Raw genomic sequence first — 21951 nt, 5'->3', positions numbered from 1 at the left:
TGTAATTAAATCCACCGTGATGTCATTTAAGACAACATCCTCGCACCTCCTTTTAATTGCTTTGTGGTCCCGCAGCAGCGTCTCTCGTTAGCGTCTCCTTCTTGTGTGACTCAGCCGTCACGCCGGCAAATTTGCGTCACATGACTCATAAACACGGGCTAGCCATACGCTTCGTTTGCCCATGAGGTGTGTCGGCGTGATCGAGGTGAGCGCGCGCAGGCCGCGTTTTTAAGATCTGCTCCAAAGACCAACAAGAACGTCTTCATGCTCCTCCATCAGCAGTCGTGTTATTAACGTCTGACTCAGGCCGCTCGCTGCGTTCACTTTTTCCAATTAAGGCTCTTTTAAGTGTGCACGCTTTTTATTGGTTTCCATCCATTCCCAAAAAGACGATCATAATAAGAAGTCGCCCCGCTCTCCTCTGTGCACACAAATGTCCGCCTAAAACCTCAGTGTGGTTCATTTTGCAAAGAAATCTCATTCTATCAGAAGAAAACGAGGGCGCCACGTCATCCCTTCTGGCGGTGAAGGATAACGTGGACGGAGGCGGACACTCAAATCAAAGACAAACATTCCCGTTGAAGTGATTGAAATGGCCAACATGGAAGGGTTCTTGTTGTAGCTGTCAGGACAATAAAAGTACCGGCGAGTCATCTCGGGCTGCAACTAGCGATAACCGATTCATCTGTTGATTATTTTTTCCATTAAATAGAAGATTTGAACTGACGGAGCAAATAAGTGCACAAACACCAGGTTGCCGCTTGAAAATTCAGTGAAAATAATGGAAAATAATTGAAAAAATCAAAAAGTTTGTCAAATAGCTTCAGTAAAACAATAAATGGATCATGATCCTTTTCTTAGTGGCGTAGGGAACCAGGGCCGATGCCAGCTGTCCTTCCCGTATGTTCCAGGTCAGACACCAAAGGCCTACTGGGGTCATTGAGATGTTAGGAAGTAAACTTCCCTCCTGAAGTAGTCAGCTAGCTAATTCTGCATAGTAAGCCCTTTTGATGCGCAGGACGATGCAAAACCATGCAACACCAGTCGCATTATTGGATAGCTTGTGAATAAACCAATGTTAATAAATACAATACATCCAGAGACTTACTAGATTCTAAAATTGTTAGTCTTGCTTAAACATGCGTGCATTTAGTGGTATTCAATGTTAAAAATATTATATGGCTCTCACGGAAAAACGTTAAAATATGCGGTTGTCATGGCAATCTTGGGCAAAAGGTTCCCGACCCCTGCCATTCATGGACCACATGAACATGAAGCAAACACCGGCAGTCAGTGGTTGGATCCGCAACGTATCAGAATAGAGGCAAAAATGCCCTTTTTCCCGTTTTCCAAAATCAAAGCTGACGTGTGAATATTTTGTGTTGGCTAAAACACAAAGATAAAAGGTCTGCTTTCATGGATGACTAAGAAAATAAAAAAAACATTCACATTTGAGAGGCTGAAATCAGAGGATATTTACATATTTACTGTAAATCCAAAAAACAATTCATCGATGACCAAAATGGGTAATCGATTAACCATTGATTAATTGATTAATCAAACGAGCAGCTGAAACAAACAGAAACTGAAGAACAAAACCCCGGCAGTGAAGTTCTGAGAGGGAGGTCGACTCCATCTCGCCAGAAGACGGGAAACAAATCAACACAAAATAGGGATGGGACCGGTATCGGGTTCCAATGCTAGCGGAATTCACAGATCGGAATTGTCAGATACCACCTCAGTTTCCGTACGTTTCGGGTTTGGTCTGACCCTTTGGAAGGGATTCATGACAAAATCATTTTCTCTTATTATGTCTACTATACTGTATTGGGCAATAGGAGTGCCAAGGTGACTGTAGGGGTGTTATTTCATGTCAAGGGGCTCTAATGTTAACAAGTGGATGTAGAAGGTGGTAAACAGGTTTTCTATGTCTTATATATGCAATTTTCTGTTATTATGTGCACTATATCGGCTAATAGGAGTGTCAAGGTGACTATAGGGGTGTTATTTCATATCGAGAGGCCTCCAATGTTAAAAAGAGTATTTAGAAGGTGGTAAACAGGTTTTCTATGTCTTATATGTCTTATTTTCTCTTATTATGTCTGCTATATTGGGCAATAGGAGTGTCAAAGTGACTGTAGGGGTGTTATTTCATGTCTAGAGGCCTCTAATACTGTTTAAAAAATGAATGAATGAATTTAGAAGGTGTTTTTTTAACAATGAAAATATTCCATTTCTAAATAAGGAATATTACTTTGAGGAAATTCACTTATCGGTTGGGTCTGGAACCAATGAAGCATGATAAACGAGGGATTACTGTACAAGGATTCTGTCATCTTGCGATGTATTTACTCTTCACTACTGAATAGGCTACCTACCAACTGGTCTGCTTCTTTCTACTCCTTTTCGGACATGTTGGCGTGTGCAAATGTAATCATGGAATGTTGTAAAGCATGTTGTAAATAAAGTCAATTCCCTAAACGAAAGGAAAAGTATGGACGAGGTGTCTTTTCGGTCTTTAGTGACAGCAGTCCTACAGCAGGTCAAATCCCCACATCTCCATTTGGTGCGACGCTCTCAGGGCTTTTACCTGAAGGAAAACTAGCATGGTGATTGGCCATCGCGTGTGTGTGTGTGTGTGTGTGTGTGTGTGTGCAGCGCTTTCACATGCCTCACAAACATCTTTGTAATGAAAATGGATATTGCAGCAGACCGGAGGGGGAAATCAAACCTTTTGTTCCCAGAGAATAAAAAAAAAAAAAAAAAAGTGAAGAAGCATGAAAGGGAACTGATTGATTATGTGTGGATGGGTGGGGGCTGGAGAGGTGGGAAAAAAAGCATTGGTGTCCTTTTCTTTCACAGAAGTCCTTGTTTCCTCTTTGATAGCAGGAGTGATTTATTTTGACAGCCACCTCATTGACTTCTATGGCGCTTCAATATAAAAGCCTTTGTTAGGACATAGACGGCACGGAGAGCGCATTTTTGAAAAGACCAATTAAAGCGGCGAGCGGCTCCGCGTTGCTGACGAAAAAAGCAGAAATACAAGAATAAACGTTCTAGTTTTACTCTCATGCTGCCTCTGAGCACCTTCAGTGCGTGAGCGCCGTTTATTCAAATTACAACTAAACCAAAGTGCGCCTCAGCAGCAAGTGGGGAATATTTTCATAGCCATCCTTGTAATACGAATACATTTTCATGATTTAACCTCCTAAAACGCTGAAAAAAGTCAACGCAGAGCTGTCCTTCAACCGGTTGGAGTCGAGCCATGGCTTTTGGCTCCTCTGGAAGAGAAGCTATGAATTTTAATCCCCAACAGTCAGAATGTGTGCGAGTGCTGCTGACATTGAGGAACAGAAGTTTGAATACACTGAAAAGAAGGGGTTTTTAGGTTTGCCTATATTCTTACCGAAAAACGTGCCTTAAAAAGAAGTAGTTTGGTGGTCTGAGCAGGAAAACACAACAAGGTCGTAGCTTGGGTTCGTACTTAATCCCATTGGAAATTTGTCAATGAAAAAAAAAAAAAGAAATTTGACAATGATAGGAAAACTGCACTTTTCAATTTTGCCTATCATCCACAATCCTTTTGAGCACATGTTTTTTCCTTTTCTGTGTGTTCTAAAGATCTAAAAACGGCTGGCACAGGGCAGCCAACAACGCAGGTGATGGGCTTCACCTGGTCCGCCTGTAAAGTCCTCTATGAAAACCTCCAACAACGCGGATGGTTTTCTATCCATGCCGTGAGCGTGTACGAGTAGTAACAGGTACATTCATGACAACATGGAATACACGAGGTACAGTATTTTGGTCATTTCAAGCATGACCGGAGCTTCCTTGAATATTTTTATTGAATGCACAGGGTCACCTTTAGCGGATTCGCTGTTTGGCAGGTTTTTTTTGTGCTTCTTTTTTTTATTACAGCGTATGAACGCTGTTACAGACCGAGCCTGGCCCTTTAAGAAGAATTGGACTGTGGGAAGTTGAGTGTCTGTCTCGTCCCTCTCTCATCTGTCTGCACCGCCCATTGTTTTCTGTGACCTGATTGGCTGCAGATCATGGTCAATCAATCTCCTCCGTACCGTCCTGCCATGTCTCCTGTGTTATCACTAGCTTGCTAGCTAGCTTGTAAATGAATCTTCGGTTCGACGGACTGCAGCAACATGTTTTAACAAGGATGCAAAAACACTGCAGTACAGCAGAACGGCCTCAGGATGAAAAGGCACGGCCACAGGAGTGAAATATGCGTGAGTGACTTAATCGTTTCTCGTGTTGATCATTAAAATTCAAACGGAGGTTTGAACTTTTTTGAGAGAGTTTAAACAAGAGAGAAATGTGAGAAAATGTTAATGCTTGTCTGAGAAAAGTGTATAAAGTTCATGTGAGGGCTTTTACAGCCTTAAAACATATTGAATCATTGTAAAAAAATGAAGTTGGCTACGCCGCGGATTTCACTTATCGGGGGCTATTTTGGGAACCTGTCCCCCGCGATAAACGAGGGAACACTGTACTATTATTACATAAAAATTGCAGAATTAGGTTGGGAAAAAAATCTAATATTATGGAAATAAAGTGGAAATCTTATGGGAATAATATTACGAGAAGAAAATTTACAAAGATTATTTAAGAAGAAAGTTTAAATATTTGGAAAATGTCAAAAAAAATGGGGGAAAAAAGAGTAAAGACCCAAGTGTATACTAACAATAGGCTTTTCCACCTATATCACAAAGCTGACAAGTAGATTTGTCTTGAAATATATATAACTTCACAGCATATCTATATGTGTTGCCTTAGAACAGGCGTGCCCAAAGTGCGGCCCGGGGGCCATTTGCGGTCCGCGGCTGTGATGTTATCGGCCCGCTGCACAGTCAAAAAATCTATCACATGGGAATAAAGTCAAAATATTAGGAGGAGTTGAAATATTTGGAAAATTATACAATACTCAACAGCAGAAATTGGACCAGAGTTATGTCAAAATACTAAGAGAACAATTTTGTGATGAGAAAAAAAGTTGCTATTTTATGAGAATAAACTTGTAAAATGAGGAAAAATATAATTTTAGTAACAAGGTTGAAATAAAGAAAAAATACATTCTTTGAAAAGATATCAAGTTATAATTACCAGAAGAAAATTTACAACAGGAAAGCTGAAATGAAATATTTGGAAAACTTAAAAAACAAACAAACGCAGAAATGAAAAAAAAACCCTGTAATTTAACGGGAATAAAGTCAATTTTACAAGAATAAACTTGTATTATTATGGAAGAAACATCATTTTTAGCAGCATTTCACCTGTGTTACACAGGTGAAATGCTGTTTCTTCGTGAGCTACATGTAGCTTGGTAGCATACTGTGTATACCTGTGTTGCTTTACAAAGTATCAAAGTGGTCCTTGCATCCGTTCATTTTTCAGTATGCGGCCCTCGCTGGAAAAAGTTTGGACACCCGTGCTTAAGAAAATATGAAAATGACCCTCGCATCCTTTCATTTTTCCCTACGTGGCCCACAGTGGTAAAAGTTTGGACACCCCTGCTGTATATCATTCAGGTCTCAGCAAACACACCTGGGTTCGCTAATAGGAGGTGGCGTAAAACCCTCATGAAAACGGCAGCCAACCCTCCCAGTGGGCAAGGGCTTCATTGTGCTCAGTTCAAGAATAACTTTGACACTTGGGACCACTCATTGGGATCATGCGTTGTCGCCGCCATCTCAGAGTCAAGAGTCAACTCATATTTACAATAATAGACAATTGAATGAGGATTCACACATTGTGTGGCATTAGTGTTTAACCAGGCCATATTCGCATCATGGTGCAGTTTTCTAGCATGTCAAGGCGCCTTACGTGCATAAATAATTCAAACATTTAGCCTGAGCGTAGAAGTAGATGTCCTTCAGCTCTAACACACGCATGCCAACTGCACAGAACCAGAATCCAGGTGGGCTGCGTGTGACCCCTCGGTCCTGGACTATAATTAGAGAACACACTCTCCACTAATCTGCTCTGAATAATTAAGCAGCAAAGCGCCGTGGCATCAAATTGGTCTTCCAGAGAAGTTCTCATCAAGAAGAGAAGATGTGAATGCAGTCTACGTCGGTATTTCAGCAGCATAAAACGCCTCCACGGCACAAGTCTGAGGAGCTTCGCAGGAGGCAGCTAATCATTAGCCAGTTAGCTTCCATCCAGGCCAGCTGATGAAGAAGAAAAGGACTGGGGGTGCAACTTAATGATCCAAAGATCTGATTTACAGCCCCCACTGCCCACTTCCCCATGGCAGCTCACACACAAAAGCCTCCTGCCCGCCTTCACCCACTTGTGCTGAGTGATGGAGTTCATAAAGGAATGGTAAAAAAAAAAGGGAGGAAACCCCCCCCCAAAAAAATCCCTCACAGAAATTGTCGGGAAAACAAACAAGCGTGACGTTCATTACGGACATTAAAGTTCTACTTGATGAGATGATAAACCATCCAGACCACATGCCAACTACACGCATTCTTCTACCTCCTCAAACCCTTCTGGACGAACACACGCACCTTTACGTGATGTATGTGAATGGACAGACATGTTTACATGATGTGTGAATGGACAGACATGTTTACATAATGTGCGTATGTGAATGGACAGACTGATGATTGCATTGTGTCAGACTGCCTAATGGGAAAGAAGCCTCTTCTTATGTCTTTGTCCACTGTCCAGGCTGGTCCGCAAGTAAAGCGATGTTAAGGAAAAACAGTGTCGATGTGATGGAGAATGAGAACAAATTACTTTTTGTTGACTTTTTTTGTCATGTTTCAGGAAGCACTCGCTCCTGTCCTGCGCCCTTATTTTGGAGAGGTGTGCTTCCTGTGTGGTGGAAGATACAGCCGCTTCACGCCTGGGGGCCGCACAGCTGCGGACAATTTGTATTAGCGGCGGTTAAAAGGCCAGCCGTGGTATGTGCGGCGCTGGTTCATTGTCTGTGTTACTCATCCTCCTCGTCTTAGTCAGTGCTGTCACTGAGAGTTGACTTACCTTGATTCTACCTGTCCTGTGGTTTCCACAGAGCCTTTTTCTCTGTCGCTTTTTGTTACTGCTTTCCTACACCATTAAAGAACCTTCGCCTCTTCTCTGCAAACTGGGGGTCAAACACTTGACAGCCGCTACCGCGCCGTGACATTTTTGTTGCGTTTGCGCCAAAAGGACGAGAAGACAAAGTGAAACGAGCGGCAAAGTTCGACTTCCTGTTTCCTGAGAGGCTTCCCAGTGTTTGCCGGGGACGAGTGCAGGTCCAAGTGATGACATCATCAGTCAGCAGGTCTTACAGAATGCTTATCTAGGGGGACCCTCTCCATCAGCGTCACCCCACCCACCCCCCTCCCAGAGAGATGTGAAAGCCTCCTCTGTGAGGCCGGCCAAGGATCTGCCAGCACCCCCCACCTCCGTGGACTCAATGGTCCACCTTTTCAGGGGTCCTAATGCGCCGTGGACGGGCCACAAAGGCGACGTGGTCATTTGCCCGGGATAATGACGCTCCCTTCATTCGCCACATTCGCTTTAGACAGAATCCCAATCTGAAGATGAGTCTCCCCCTGCCACCCCACCCCACCCCACCCCACCCTCCCTGTTTGTCTGTGAGAGGATCTTGTTTTCTTCCGGCTCATTCTCACCCTGAACTAAATATCTGCAAACAACACTCCTTGCCTTGGCGGACACACGAGACACGCCCACTGAGGAAGGATGTGACCGCTTCAAAGCAGGACACGGAAAAAAGATGGAGGCCACAAAGTTCCTTTACACGTCTCATTTGACTCGCATTTTTGGAATACGTCCTTAAAAACAGCAGAGCGGTCCTGTCATATAGAGGATCTTTGACTTGAGTGCAGAGCATAGCATGTTTTGATATCGATGTGGATGTTCTGCAATAATCCTTTCATATTTTATGTGTGAAATCTTTTGGGGGGTTTTGGATGAAAGGCTCTGGTGGGCTGTCTACGGCTCGTGGGCCGCAGGTTGCCCGCCACTGACATAAAAAACTTGTCAACACTTTCACTTGGCAGGACAATTGGATAATGAGAATCTGTGTTGTGTTTCTGTACAAAGCGACATCGCCAACTAGTGGCCTGGCATGCACATTACACGTTTCATTTTATTCCGTCATCTGAACATGAAACCACAAAAAACTCAACTATGGTCATTAAATGCGCCTTAACTATGTGCTGCCTTGCACATCAGAGGCCTGAGTCCTCGTGTTTACAATGTGAGTGAGAAATTCCAAATCCAGGTGACAAAAAAGGGGGGGCAGCCCCTCCTGGTAGGAATTCGCAGGGCGATGAAAGCACAAAAAGAGGCCGAAAGCAAGCAAGGAAAGCGGTGAAAAGTGAGGAAATGAAAGCGTGTACTCACCGACAGAGCATCACTGGGGCCGCAGGGGGCGGGGCCGAGGCCGAGGGGGCCGTCTGTCCTTTTCAGTCTTTCTGGGAGGGCAGGGAGGGAGGGGGGGTAAGTCTTTCATTGACGAGGCGTTCATGAACAGCACAAAGACGCACTGGCGCTCTCGTAAACAAACCGCCAACTTTTCAATGGTGCTCAGGAGGCGGAGCTGGAATGAGGGTTTTTTTCCACGGGGGGGCGGGAGGGTCCGGGTGACAAAAACAAAGGATAAAAATTCATCAAGAAACTAAAAACTAACAAACAGTAAGAAATGACAGCCAAGTGAGGCCGGCCGTGTGCACGCGAATACAACTTTATCTCTGTCTCGCCTTCAAGCGTTCTCATGTCAACAAATTGGAGCAAATAACAGCTGGCGGTTACCACGGCAACATGGACAAGCGGCGCCCACTCGCCATCGCTCTCACGGCGGCCACTTGCTTCCACGAGATGTACGCAGGAGTAAAAATCGACGACCAGGACCAGGAGGCTGCTGTTCTACATAAACAACATTACAGCAAATGATGAGTACATTTTAATACACATGTTTATGACATTTAGTATCTACTTGTGTGGAAGCAGAGTGTGTATTCAAGAAGAAATTATTCAATTATCTTTTTTTTACTCATATTACAACAAATATTTGGAAAACAGACAAACACTTGAATAAAATTATTATGTGTAATCAAGAAAAAGGCTTCTTGAGACGTCATCTGTACTTCTGTGAAGAAGGTGTCGGACATTTCGCTCCTCATCCGAAGAGCTTCGTCAGCAAACTAATAAGTGCTGGTAGCTTGTCAAAAGAAGAGAGTAGGGAAAGTAGGGAGTAGGGAAAGAAACCCAAAAGCCCACAGAAGCAAAAAGGAGAGGAGTGGTAGTCCCTTATGTAGCGGGGGTCTCCGAAAAACTCCAGAGGATCTTATGGCAACACAAAATTCCTACCTATTTTAAACCAGTAAATACCCTAAGACAAAAATTAGTGCATCCTAAAGACAAGGCTCCAAACCAGAAACAAAGCAATGTGGTCTATTCCATCCACTGTAAAGATGAGGAATGCAAAGAGCACTACATTGGGGAAACTAAGCAAATGCTCCAAAAAAGGCTTTATCAACATCGCAGGGACAATTCTAGTGGTCCTCAATCAGCAGTACATCTACACCTGAAAGCTACCAATCACTCTTTTCAGGACAGCGAGGTAAAGATTTTGGCCAAAGAAAACAGATGGTTTGAAAGAGGAGTAAAGGAAGCTATTTTTGTCAAACAACAGAAGCCATCATTGAATCGGAATGGTGGTTTGAGGTTTAATTTGGACCCTGTGTTCAGCAGGTTACTGAGACCAAAACCCACAGCTCTTAGTCTTGCAAATGAGGTGGAGCCAGGGCCGAGCCAGAACAATAGATGCTAACTAGCCAGTATCAGAGTCGTTCATACCCAACTCAGGGAGCTACACTTCCCTTTGATCGGAGGTGCTAATGGCAGGAGAGGATTAGACCACTACTCTGCCCAGGCTTAGTGTAAGGAACCAATAGGAGGAGGGTGTTGGCACACCAATTCCTCCCACTCTTACTGTATTTAAGGCCTAGGCTACCAGCACTTGTTAGTTCGCTGACGAAGCTCTTCGGATGAGGAGCGAAACGTCCGACACCTTCTTCACAGAAGTACAGATGACGTCTCAAGAAGCCTTTCCCTCGATGGACAACTCCTGTATGACTGAGAGCCTACACAGACGCATTATGTGTAATATTTTTTTTAATAATTGTGTCAAGCAAGTGTGAAAGCAGACAAAAAATTATATATTTTTAATTTTTCATTACTACAAATTTTTGGTATTTATCCATACAATTTAACGTCAACATACATATATATATAGTCTGAGGAGGGAGTCTGCAAAAGTGGCCGCTATAGACAGGTGGCCTCTATAGACAGGTTGGCGTCCAGTTTGAATGTTGACCAGTAGAGGAAATAAAAGAAAAAAAAGGGGGGGGGGGGGAATAATAATGTTGACCAGTAGAGGGCACTGCGGACTGCGGATAAAAGTTGTACAGCACTACTAGGCTTGTTATTATCATGGTTCATGGTTTTAATCCTGAACATGCATATGAGTCAAACAGTAGCACATCACATTCCTGCATCCATACGGTGATCCGGATCACCCCCAAAACGTAAACACTTCTTCCGCATCCAATTTCCGACAATTCCTGAAAAATTTCATCCAAGTCCGTCATGAACTTTTCAAGTTACTTTGAAGACACACCAAGAAAGTACAATTCACAATTTTGCATGTCCAAAAAGGAGTAGGAAGAAGCAAAGCTTATTTAATCCTACCCCTCATCAGTTTCACATCAGTTGCAATACATTTATTCACCTCTTGTTCTTCCAAGTGTACTTTGTAGGTCTACATGACAATGTAGTGCAATCATAGCCAAGGTTTTTACTTACTAAAAGGAAGCTAGAGGCTTAATAATAACTGATAGAATATATCCACCACCCACAGAACAAAGCTGTGCTAGTAATGTCTTACGCTTGTTTTTTATATTTTACTTTTTATACGGCAGAGCGTCATTACAGCTTTAGTTCATCAGGAAGTGGCGGGAAGTGACGGCGGGCGTCCCGAGCAGGAGACCTAGGCTCAGTGCTAGCTGTGAGTTTGGAGAGAGTTGGGAAGTGTGTTTATGTTGGCGTGGATGTAAAGTCCTGCAGTGTTCTCCGCTGTTAATAAAGCCATTAAAGGGCATCGGCGACGTGAGTCTCTCCTTCCCCACAACAAGCGGCATTACAGTATTGACCAGTGCACACCAGGAAATAAACGGTGTCATTTCTTACAGGCATTGGCTGGACAGCTATGTAGTGGGGCTTGTTTAACCTTTGCCTTGTGGGCAAGCAGGAAGGAGAGACGATGCTGAGAGATGTGTGTGTGTTCTGAGCTGCTGTCTGGTGGCCGCGTTCAATAAATAAAGTTGGCAGAAGCAACAGGAGAAGTTTCCTTCTTTGCTTCGGAGCTGAATAACACTGACAAGTTAACAGACTAGTAGCCAACGGAAAAGAAGACGGCTTTGTTTGTGTCGAATACAGAAGATGAGGACTTTGATGGATTTGTGGATGAGAATTGATGAAAAATAACGTGAGTACATTCTAAAATACTTCAATTAAGTACAACCAAACTCAGTTTTGCTCCCGCTGTAGAAGGTCCTCAACCCCTCAGCAGGACCGATACCTGCTCGTTTGTGCAAGGCGGAATAGGATGAGCACTGCCAGAGCCCTACAAAATGACCTCCAGAGGGCCACTGGTGTGAATGCTTCTACCCAAACAATCAGGAACAGACTTCATGAGGGTGGCCTGAGGGCCCGACGTCCTGCAGTGGGCCCTGTGCTCACTGCCCAGCACCGTAGAGCTCCATTGGCATTTGCCATAGACCACCAGAATTGGCAACTACACCACTGGTGCCCTGTGCTCTTCCCTGATGAGAGCAAGTTCAACCTGAGCACATGCGACAGACGTGAAAGGGTCTGGAGATGCCGTGGAGAACGTTATGCTGCCCGCAACATCATTCAGCATGACCGCTTTGGTGGTGGGTCAGTGATGGTCTGGGGAGGCATATCCCTGGAAGGACGCACAGACCTCTACAGGTTAGATAACGGCACCCTGACTGCTATTAGGTATCGGGATGAAATCCTTGGACCCGTTGTCAGAACCTACGCTGGTGCAGTGGGACCTGGGTTCCTCCTGGTCCACGACAATGCCCGACCTCATGTGGCTAGTGTATGCAGGTAGTTCCTGGAGGATGAAGGAATTGATACCATTGACTGGCCCCCACGTTCACCTGACCTAAACCCAATAGAACACCTCTGGGACATTATGTTTAGGTCCATTAGGTCCCTGGTCCAGATCTGGGAGGAGATCCCCCAGGACACCATCCGTAGTCTCATTAGGAGCATGCCCCCACGTTGTCAGGCATGCGTACAAGCACGTGGGGGCCACACAAACTACTGAGAATCATTTTGAGTTGCTACAATGACATTTTAGCAAAATGGACCAGTGTGCTGCATCATTTTTTCACTTTCATTTTTGGGGTGTCTTTGATTTCCCCCCTCTATAGGGTGATCATTTTCATTTCTATCAAATGATGTGGCATCATTTTGTTACTAATACATCACCCACATATGTATTAGTGGGTGATACATATTTTGTACTGATATTAATACATTTTCATGTAAATATCCATCCATCCATCCATCCATCCATCCATCCATCCATCCGATGCCACCTTTCCAAGGTCGGGTCACGGGGGCAGCAGCCTAAGTGGTGAAGCCCAGACTTCCCTCTCTTCGGCCACTTTGCCCAGCTTCTCCCAACGGATGCCGAAGTGTTCCCACGCCAGTTGAGAGACATAGTCTCTCCAACGTGTCCTGGGACTGCGGAGGCCTCCTACCAGGAGATGCTTCCCACCTTATCTCTAAGGGAGAGTCCAGCCACCCTACGGGTGAAAACTCATTTCGGCTGCTTGTACCCACGACCTTGTCCTTTCAGTCACTACCCAAAGCTCGTGACCGTAGGTGAGGGCAGGAACGTATCGGCTGGCAAATGGAGAGCTTTGCCTTTTGGCTTAGCTCCCTCTTACCACAACGGAGCGATGCAGAGTCCGCATCACTGCAGACGCCGCACCAATTCGCTTGTCGATCTCACGCTCCATCTTTCCCTCACTCGTGAAGGCTGTCAGTATCTGCTTCATAACGCGTTTGCACAATAAAACCCTCAGTGAGACCAACATCCACCAGTGCAGAGATGAAGTTGGGAATGGAGTTTGAATGGCAGCAAAAGCACCCCCCACACACTCCCACCCCCCAAAAATGTTACCCTCCCCATTGAACCAGCCCCTCCCCCCTGCTGCCATTATCTCCAGTGTCAGTGTGAGATCAGACTTCATTCACTGCAGCAAGTCAGGAGGAAGAATTCTCCTAAACCGCTTAGTGTGACACCGACACACACATGCACACACGCACACGCACACGCACACACACACACACACACACACACACACACTGCTATCCAAACACAAAGACCACAACCATATTGAAAGCAGACATCACTTAAAACCAGTAGGGTTTGTTTCACCATACAACGCCATGTTACTGCACGATTGATGGCATTGATGCTAACACGGTGCTAACGTGAAAGCTTCCACGCGCAGCTGCAGCTGTCACGCCTACAAACGTACACAATAAGAACTCACACCTTGAATACACACACCAGATCCAAGCAGCCGGACCTCGTCTCATCTCATCTCATCTCATCTCATCTCATCCCCCCCCAAAGACGAGTAAACAAAGTGGTCAGACTGATAATCCATCTCATGACGCCATCTTGACGCCATCTTCTCAAACACCTGATAACACAAAGTCCACCTCTGGAGAAGATCTATGGAATGACCTCCTCCAAACACAAGCACGAAAAACACAAGCTGAAACCTGTTCTGCTGCTAATGATCACTTATGACGCATTAGCGCCACCCACGGGACCGGAGGGGAACAGCACGAATGACCAAAATTTGGTCCATATATCAGGAACACACTAAGGTTGCATGAGGGTCGACGCTTCTCTCCTGGTCTTACAGCGAGCCTCACCAACCAGGGCGAGTTGGCGTCGCTGCCCTGGCGCTCCCCGAGAGGCTCGCTGGTTCTCATTCATCAACTTGAATGAATGGACTTGTCTCTTTTACATGCGTGAATGTACCGCCGGGTGAGCGAGTGTTTTGACATGATAGATTAGGATAGATTATTTTCAGTCTTTTCTGTTGAGAGAGTCCCTCCAACTGTCCTTCCGGGACCTCCCATGAAGCACGGCAGAAAGACCACTGGAAGTACAATCATAATGCTAATGATAATAAAAAGACAGCGTGATTTCTGTCAAACGAAACGTGACCCTGAACGTGGTGTGCTTGGGAAAAAAAGCCTCACCACAGAGAATCACAAGTCTCGTTCAATGCCGCCCAAGAACACGGTGTGCATATTTTCACCTCTGCCAGCAAGGTCAACTGTATGTGCTTTGCATGTTCATTTATTTGTTTTGTGCAGCTTCCTGTCGATAGGGAGATTCATGACACTGACTATATTATTCCATTTTTTTCTCTTTTCACAATGTTTTTCCTCATTTTTTACAAGGACCTTTCTAGGAATTCCTACATTTTAGACCAGGAGTGTCCAAACTACGACACATTCTATAAATTCAATTAGAAAACAAAATAAAAAAAGAACAGCAATAACAGCAACACAAAAAGAGCAAAAATGTGTAATAACAGGTGTTAGCCTATAACACCAGTTTAGTCTTGAAATACGTAGAAAACGTCTAATAGACAAGATAAAAAGTATCAAAGTATCAGCTGACTTGGGGTGACTGGTGTCCAGCCAATGGCAGGGCACATATAGACAAACATTCTCAGACTCACATTCATACCTATGGACCATTTAGAGTCTCCAATGAAGCTAACATGCATGTTTTTGGAATGTGGGAGGAAACCGGAGTACCCAGAAAACCCCCACACACACGGGGAGAACATGCAAACGCCACACAGAAAAGCCCAACGGAGATTCAAACCCTCGTCTTCCCCATCTCCAGACTGTGACTGTGTGCCACCATGCCAACCACTAGACCACCGTGCGGCCTAAAATGAAAATGAACTGGATAATTTTGCCAGCCTCAAGATATCACCATGTGCATGTGTGTCCGCTTTCCTCGTCTCCCGCCTCCAAACAGGCAGGAAGAGGGTTCACTCTGTGCATTGGTTTCAGCACCTTGGAGCGTTTGTTCCATAGAACAAAGGCATGAACGGAGTGAGTCCTTTTGTCATACAGTCTCTTTGTCTCAGTGAAGATGCAAGGCTGGTAGCGTACACACAGAGTGCATTACAGAAGAGGGTAATGTGCGTAGTAGACATTATATTACTTTAAATCTCGTCTCTTGTCTCGTGTCACCCCTACAAATTAGACAATGAGACCTCCACCCGCACCACCGCAGGTAGATTGCAGTCCTGTGCGAAACGCTGCTTTAGGTAGTCACTGATGAGCGTCGGTGGAGGTCAGCGTCCTACTGAGTGTTCTTGTTTATGAACATTTTGAATGTAAAAAGATCTTTGAATGCAACAGCACGACTACTCGGCACAACACAGCGGAATAACTGGCGAGATAGCAGCAGGAGGTTGCACACGTGCACAAGCAGACAGCGTCAGCGTCGTCCATTATCGTCTTGGTTGTCTCTGCCACTTTCCATCACGACACCTGATACGCACGTAAACACGTACACTCCATGCTGTTGATGATCCGGTGTCAAGTCTCTCTTACCTGATGGCTTCTGCGAGCGGCTCCAATGAAACACAAGCTCCACTAAAAGACGCTAAAAGCAGACGTGATGCAAAATTAACGACAGTGTTGGTGTGCAAACACGCCAATTACGGAAAAGCTGTGCAAAGTGAGCTACGCGCAGGACGACACGGCACAAGAGGAAGTTAATGGGGGTCGCACAGGTTGCATCAAGGGATGAACTGCATGCGCTGGCTTTTTCTTTATGACCGGTGCTTTGCTTCTTTTTACACTTGCGTGACAGATAAGAAAGTTAAAACGGGACTCAAAGCATCGCTGGTGCACTTTTATTTGTAGTTCTATGATGGCCACAGCTTGACCCTGGAACAGACTATTTCTATTTGCACCATTTCCTGTCTTCTAGCCTGGGAGCGTCGCTACATGTTCCTTTGTGTGCGTCTAATTGCACTTGTGTTGTGCGTCTGCAGAACCGAGTGTGGCGTTGTGAAGTGTTCGCAGGCGGCCGGCAGCTGCCACGAGGCTGCCAAGCTGGCACGGCAAACATTCACCCCTTCCCCCCGCCTTTCTCCCATCTTTTTGTGTGTTTGTGTCTGCTGTGTGATGACGGAGCGTGTTGTTACACACCACAAGTTACCTCCATGCTGATGGATTGAAGGGAAAAAAAATCAATGGAGGCAAACCGCTGCTAAGTCCAAAGAGACGAAGGAAGCACGTGGGTGCAGACAACGAGCTCCCGCAGCGCTTCTCTGTCAGTAATCCTCAAACCTCTGTGAGAACATCCCTCCACCTCCTGAACCTCAAGACAACAAGACCATTCTCAGCTGGGACACTCAAACCTCAAAACCGCATTTTGACCTGGATCGGATCGGTACCAACTTTTGCAGTATCAGTATGATGTCAGCTTGGAGAAGTTGAGCTACAAAGGTGGGTGGGTCGATCCAGATATCGGTATTATTGATACAGACACCAAAAGCGCCAGTATTGCTGTCTGTATTGGTATCAGCAAAACTAGCCCTTTATTTACTTGGTATCAGATTGATGCCAAAAGGTGTAATATCAATATGATGTCAGCTATGGGAAGTTGAGCTTCGTAAAACAAATGTGGGTGGGTCAATACAAATATCGATACTATTGAAAACAGATAGTTAAAAAATACCAGTATTGCTATCTGTACTGTTATCCGTATCAGCAACACTAGGCCTTTATTTACTTGGTATCAGATTGATTCCCAGTTTGTAGTATCGGTATGATGTCAACTATGAGAAGTTGAGCTACATGCAGTAAAGGTGGGCAGATCGATCCAATTATTGGTATTATTGATACCAAACACCAAATGTCCGAGGAAAAAGTAGCAGTATCTGTACTAGCAATGTAATGTAGTTACTTAATATCGAATCGATACCAAAATGTGTAGTATCAGTAAGACGTCAGCTGTGAGAATTTACGCTACATGCACTTCAGGTGGGTGGATCTATTCAAATACCAATATTATTGATACCAGATCCAAAAAGCACCAGTATCAGTATGTGTATTGTTAGCCATATCGGGGATACCGGCCCTGTATTTAGTTGGTATCGGATCTACGCCAAAATGTGTGGTTTCAGTATAATGTCAGCTATGGGAAGCTGAGCTACATACACTAGAGGTGGCTGGATCCAAATATCGCTATTATGATACCACATAGCAAAAGTAGAAGTATCGGTATCTGTATTCAAGATTCAAGAGTTTTATTGTCATGTGCACAGTAAAACAGCAGTTCTACTATGCAATGAAATTCTTATTCTGTTCATTCTCCCAAGAAAAGAAAGAAAACACAAGAAAGAATAAGAACATAAGAAACATAAATACCAATAAATTAAGCAACAACAACAGAAGAGACATTAATACAGATAAATAATACAAATAAATAAATAAATAAATAAATAAAGTGCTATGAGTGTGTGCGTGTGTTGCGTGCGGCGTGTGTGAGTGCTTCGTTGAGAAGCCTGATGGCCTGTGGGTAAAAGCTGTTTGCCAGCCTTGTGGTCCTGGACTTCAAACTCCTGTAGCGTCTGCCTGACGGTAGGAGTGTGAATAATGAGTGTTGTGGATGTGTGCTGTCCTTGATGAGGTTGTGTGTTCTTCGTAGGACTCTAGTTTTATAAATGTCTTGCAGTGAGGGGAGGGCTGCCCCAACAATGTTCTGTGAGGTCTTGATCACCCGCTGGAGTGCCTTCCTATCACGTGTTGTACAGTTACCGTACCAAACAGTGATGGAGGCGGTAAGGACACTTTCCATAGTGCATCTGTAGAAGCAACTCAGGATTGTGGTGGACATGCCAAATTTCCTCAGTCTTCTCAGGAAGTACAGTCTCCTTTGGGACTTCTTCAGAATTTGTTGGGTGTTGTGAGACCAGGTGAGGTCCTCGCTGATGTGTGTGCCAAGGAACTTGAAGGTTTTCACCCTCTCCACCTCAGTCTCATCAATAAACAGGGGTCTATGCGGCTCCTTTTCCCTTGTTCTTGGGTCAATGATCATCTCTTTAGTCTTATCTGTATTGAGAAGGAGATTGTTATCACGACACCAAGCTATGAGGTCCGCCACCTCTCTTCTGTATGATGTTTCAACACCACCAGTGATCAGGCCGATGACTGTAGTGTCATCCGCAAATTTAATGATGCTGGTGTTGTTCTGGGAGGCCACGCAATCGTAGGTGAAGAGCATGTAGAGGAGTGGACTCAGCACACACCCCTGTGGGGTCCCAGTGCTCACAATTCTTGAGCTGGATGTGCGATTGTGGACTCTGACTGACTGGGGCCTGCCTGTTAGAAAGTTAAACACCCAGTTACAGAGGGAGGGTGACAGGCCAAGTGGGAGGAGCTTATTTGTGAGTTTGTGGGGGCAGACTGTATTAAAAGCAGAGCTATAGTCTATAAATAGCATTCTGACGTATGTGTCCTGGCCCTGTAGGTGAGAAAGGGCTGTGTGGATGGCAGTGTTGACTGCATCATCCGTGGACCGGTTCTGGCGATATGCAAACTGAAGAGGGTCCACAGTTGCCGGGATGCTCTTTTTGATGTGGGTCATGACTATTCTTTCAAAGCACTTCATAACAATAGGAGTGAGTGCTATAGGGCGATAGTCATTCAAGCAGGTCATCTTGCTCTTCTTGGGTACGGCACTATGGTGGTGGACTTAAAGCAGGTCGGTACAGATGCTTGTGCAAGCGACAGGTTAGATATGTCAGCAAGCACATCAGCTAGCTCTGATGAGCAAACCTGAAGTGCACGTCCTGAGATGTTGTCTGGGCCTGCTGCTTTTCGTGGGTTTGTTTTGTTCAGAACCCTGCGCACATCAGCTGATGTCACCATGAGAGGTGAGTCCTGTGTGCTCCCCAAGTCCAGCCACCCTCTCTGCTCATCAGGAGTTTGGGTGTCAAAGCGGGCATAGAACTCGTTCAGCTCATCTGGAAGTGTGGTTTGGCTGGACGTGGCTACGCTACTCTGCTGTCGATAGTCTGTGATGTGCTGGAGCCCCGCCCACATGCGCTGAGGGTCTGAGGTGGAATAGTAGCCCTCCAGCTTCTGTCTGTACTGTCTTTTGGCCTCCCGTATGGACCTCCTCAGGTCATATCTGGCCTTTTTGTAGTCATCAGCGGTGCCCATGACAAATGCAGTCGAACGAGCACGTAGCTTAGCCCTTACATCACAGTTCATCCACTGTTTTTGGTTAGGGTATTTTCTGTAATACTTGGTGGTGGTAACAGTCTCTATGCATGTGCTAATGTAGCCAGTAACAGCAGAAGCATATTCATCCAAATCAACAGTACAATCTTCCCTCCCCGCTGCAGTTTTAAACACATCCCAGTTTGTGCAGCCAAAGCAGTCCTGAAGTACTTGATCAGTTTCTTCATTCCACACTTTAACTGCTGTACTTACAGGGGGAGCTTGTTTAAGAAGTTGTCTCAAGAAGTATTGGTAGCCTTATCGGTGATACTGGCCCTTTATTTACTTGGTATCGGATCTATACGGAAATGTGTAGCATGGTGGACCATTAACGTGAACGCGATGGCACAACAAACAGGCCAGAGAATTCTGCATGGAAACAGGAGTTCAGAACATTCACAGACAGCACTTGATGAAGGACATTTAGTGAAATGCTCATCGCCACTGAAAATGAAGAACAATTGTGTCTATTTTTTGGTTTTGAAACACATCAGTGCATACATTTATAAACCAGTCTCAAACTGGTTTCAGTGCAAACACGATTGCTTACATAGGACACTGTACACCAATCAGGTTTCATACAAAAGACGAGACCTGGGAGCATCACGTGTGCATGTGGTGTTCTAGAGAGCAACGCAGCTCGAGGAAGCTGACACTGAAGGACATTCACGCTGCGGTGCCTTCACTGACTTTATGAAAAACAGAGACTACAAGTGGGCTGCAGTGTGCACGTCAGCGTAAATGATTATGCAAATGATGCTAACACAGCTTCCAGTCTGCCATGCTGGGACAAGGGTCACATGATCAGATAGCGTGGTCCAGGTGAAGGCTTAACGCACTAGCATACGATGTCTGACAAAAGTCAGGACACGTATCGCGTTAGTGCATCTTGCCAATGGACAATACTGTACTTTAAGGTAGTCACATGATTCATTGAATTCCAACATGCAGTGTGACTTTCTCAAGCAGATGTCAGTTTTCCAACATGACGAGGAGCCCAAACACACCTCCAAGGTGTCACGCTGAAGAACATGAAGGTGACGGTGAAGGTGGCGGAGTGGCCAGGTAGCCATCCTCGAGTGGAAGGAAGGAAGGCAGGAAGGCAGGAAGGAAGGAAGGTGGAGCAGTGCAAGGTGTGTAACAACCACACCTCCACCAGCAGGGTGCCATCATGGAGGCGTGCAGGAGGATTCCAATAACCACCTGGATTCCACGGCCGAGAGGTTTCAGGCAGTGTGATAGATCAGTCTAAATACATGGCATGATCACTGAGAGCTGTTGGAATTCTGTTGTCAGCAGCACTCGTGCATCCCAGGTACAACGATAATGCTACTCACCCCTCAGTGAACGGCCGCCGACCCGCTGTGAACAGCACTCATGCATCCCAGACCGCCACGCTACCACCAACATGCTTGACTGTGTTGGAATGCATCCTTCTCTTCATGAACCACAGCGCCCCAGTGCCGGCAGCACTCATGCACCATGACTGACTGTCGGCAAGACAACTACCTTGCCACTCCCTTGTGATGCCAGCTGTTTAGACAATATTGGCTGAGTGTTGACTCATTATCAGTAACTCTACACCAGCATACAAGCTAGACACGGACTACTCTAAAGGACTGTACTTTACTTTCTGTGTGAACGCCCCCAGCCTGCTGTGGCGTGTATGTTTAGCATTTCTGTGCTACAACGTGCTCCATTGTGACGTTGGCTCGTGTAGAGGCGTGCGGTGGTCACGTGACTCGTCAGCTAAAAGGAGGAGATGAGGACTTGTGGCTCATTCGGCACTGATGATGATCGATGAGGTGACTGCATGCTGTGGAAAGCAGGGTCACAATCGAAACACCATTTAATAGGACATCCCCCCCAAAAAGATCACTTTGGAGCCAAAGTGACGTTTGAATGATGATCTGCAAGTAATGCACGGCCCCAAACACCTCCCTCAAATGTTTGTACCAATTTGATAGAGAGGAGACGCTTTTGGGCTTTTGGTGACGTCATGAAGGGAAAAACCGCCATCCTCGTCCCTCGCTGGGTACGCACGCCACGCTGTAAAAAGGCTTCACTACACATCTTAAACTATCCATCTCATTTGTTATTGACAACGGGTGATGACCTGAGTGTGTCTTCATCGGCGTCAAGTTGTGTAACTTTGATGAATAAGCAACGTGGGCTCAAGTGGACGGCGTTACGATGTGCACGCTCGTAACAAAGATGGCTGCTCTGCATTTAATGCATCATTCAACACGCTGATTGGACCCCGTCAGCAAGAGAGAACGCGTGTAACAGCACATTAACAGAACCTTCTCAAGACAAACATCATCCAGGCTGCATTAAAGCTTCCTGGTCTCATGTCCAGGAAATATCACCGGCACTTGGCAGGAGTTTGAACGCCTCGTGACGAGTGCGAAGCTTTTACGGGCCACCAAGCCAGCAACAAGTTTCTCTCCTTTTTGCACGTCTTGCTTGCTCCAGTCCTCCATCTGTGTGGACGATGACGGAAGGACCTGACCCAGACGAGGACCTGACCCATCC

General features: G+C 45.4%; 1 protein-coding gene across 3 annotated transcripts in view; it reads right to left on the bottom strand.

The window, feature by feature from the left end:
* The window catches only part of sema5ba (sema domain, seven thrombospondin repeats (type 1 and type 1-like), transmembrane domain (TM) and short cytoplasmic domain, (semaphorin) 5Ba), a 149801-nt gene that overhangs the window by 117650 nt on the left and 10200 nt on the right, over nucleotides 1-21951 (bottom strand). For all 3 annotated transcript variants that reach the window (XM_054786373.1, XM_054786374.1, XM_054786375.1), the window contains exon 2: nucleotides 8374-8444. The gene's annotated coding sequence lies outside the window, so the exon portion shown is untranslated. The remainder of the gene's footprint in view (nucleotides 1-8373; nucleotides 8445-21951) is intronic.

The sequence above is a fragment of the Dunckerocampus dactyliophorus genome, chromosome 9, assembly GCF_027744805.1.
Source record: "Dunckerocampus dactyliophorus isolate RoL2022-P2 chromosome 9, RoL_Ddac_1.1, whole genome shotgun sequence".
Classification (NCBI taxonomy): domain Eukaryota; kingdom Metazoa; phylum Chordata; class Actinopteri; order Syngnathiformes; family Syngnathidae; genus Dunckerocampus; species Dunckerocampus dactyliophorus.
This window is presented reverse-complemented; position numbering and strand designations above follow the sequence as displayed.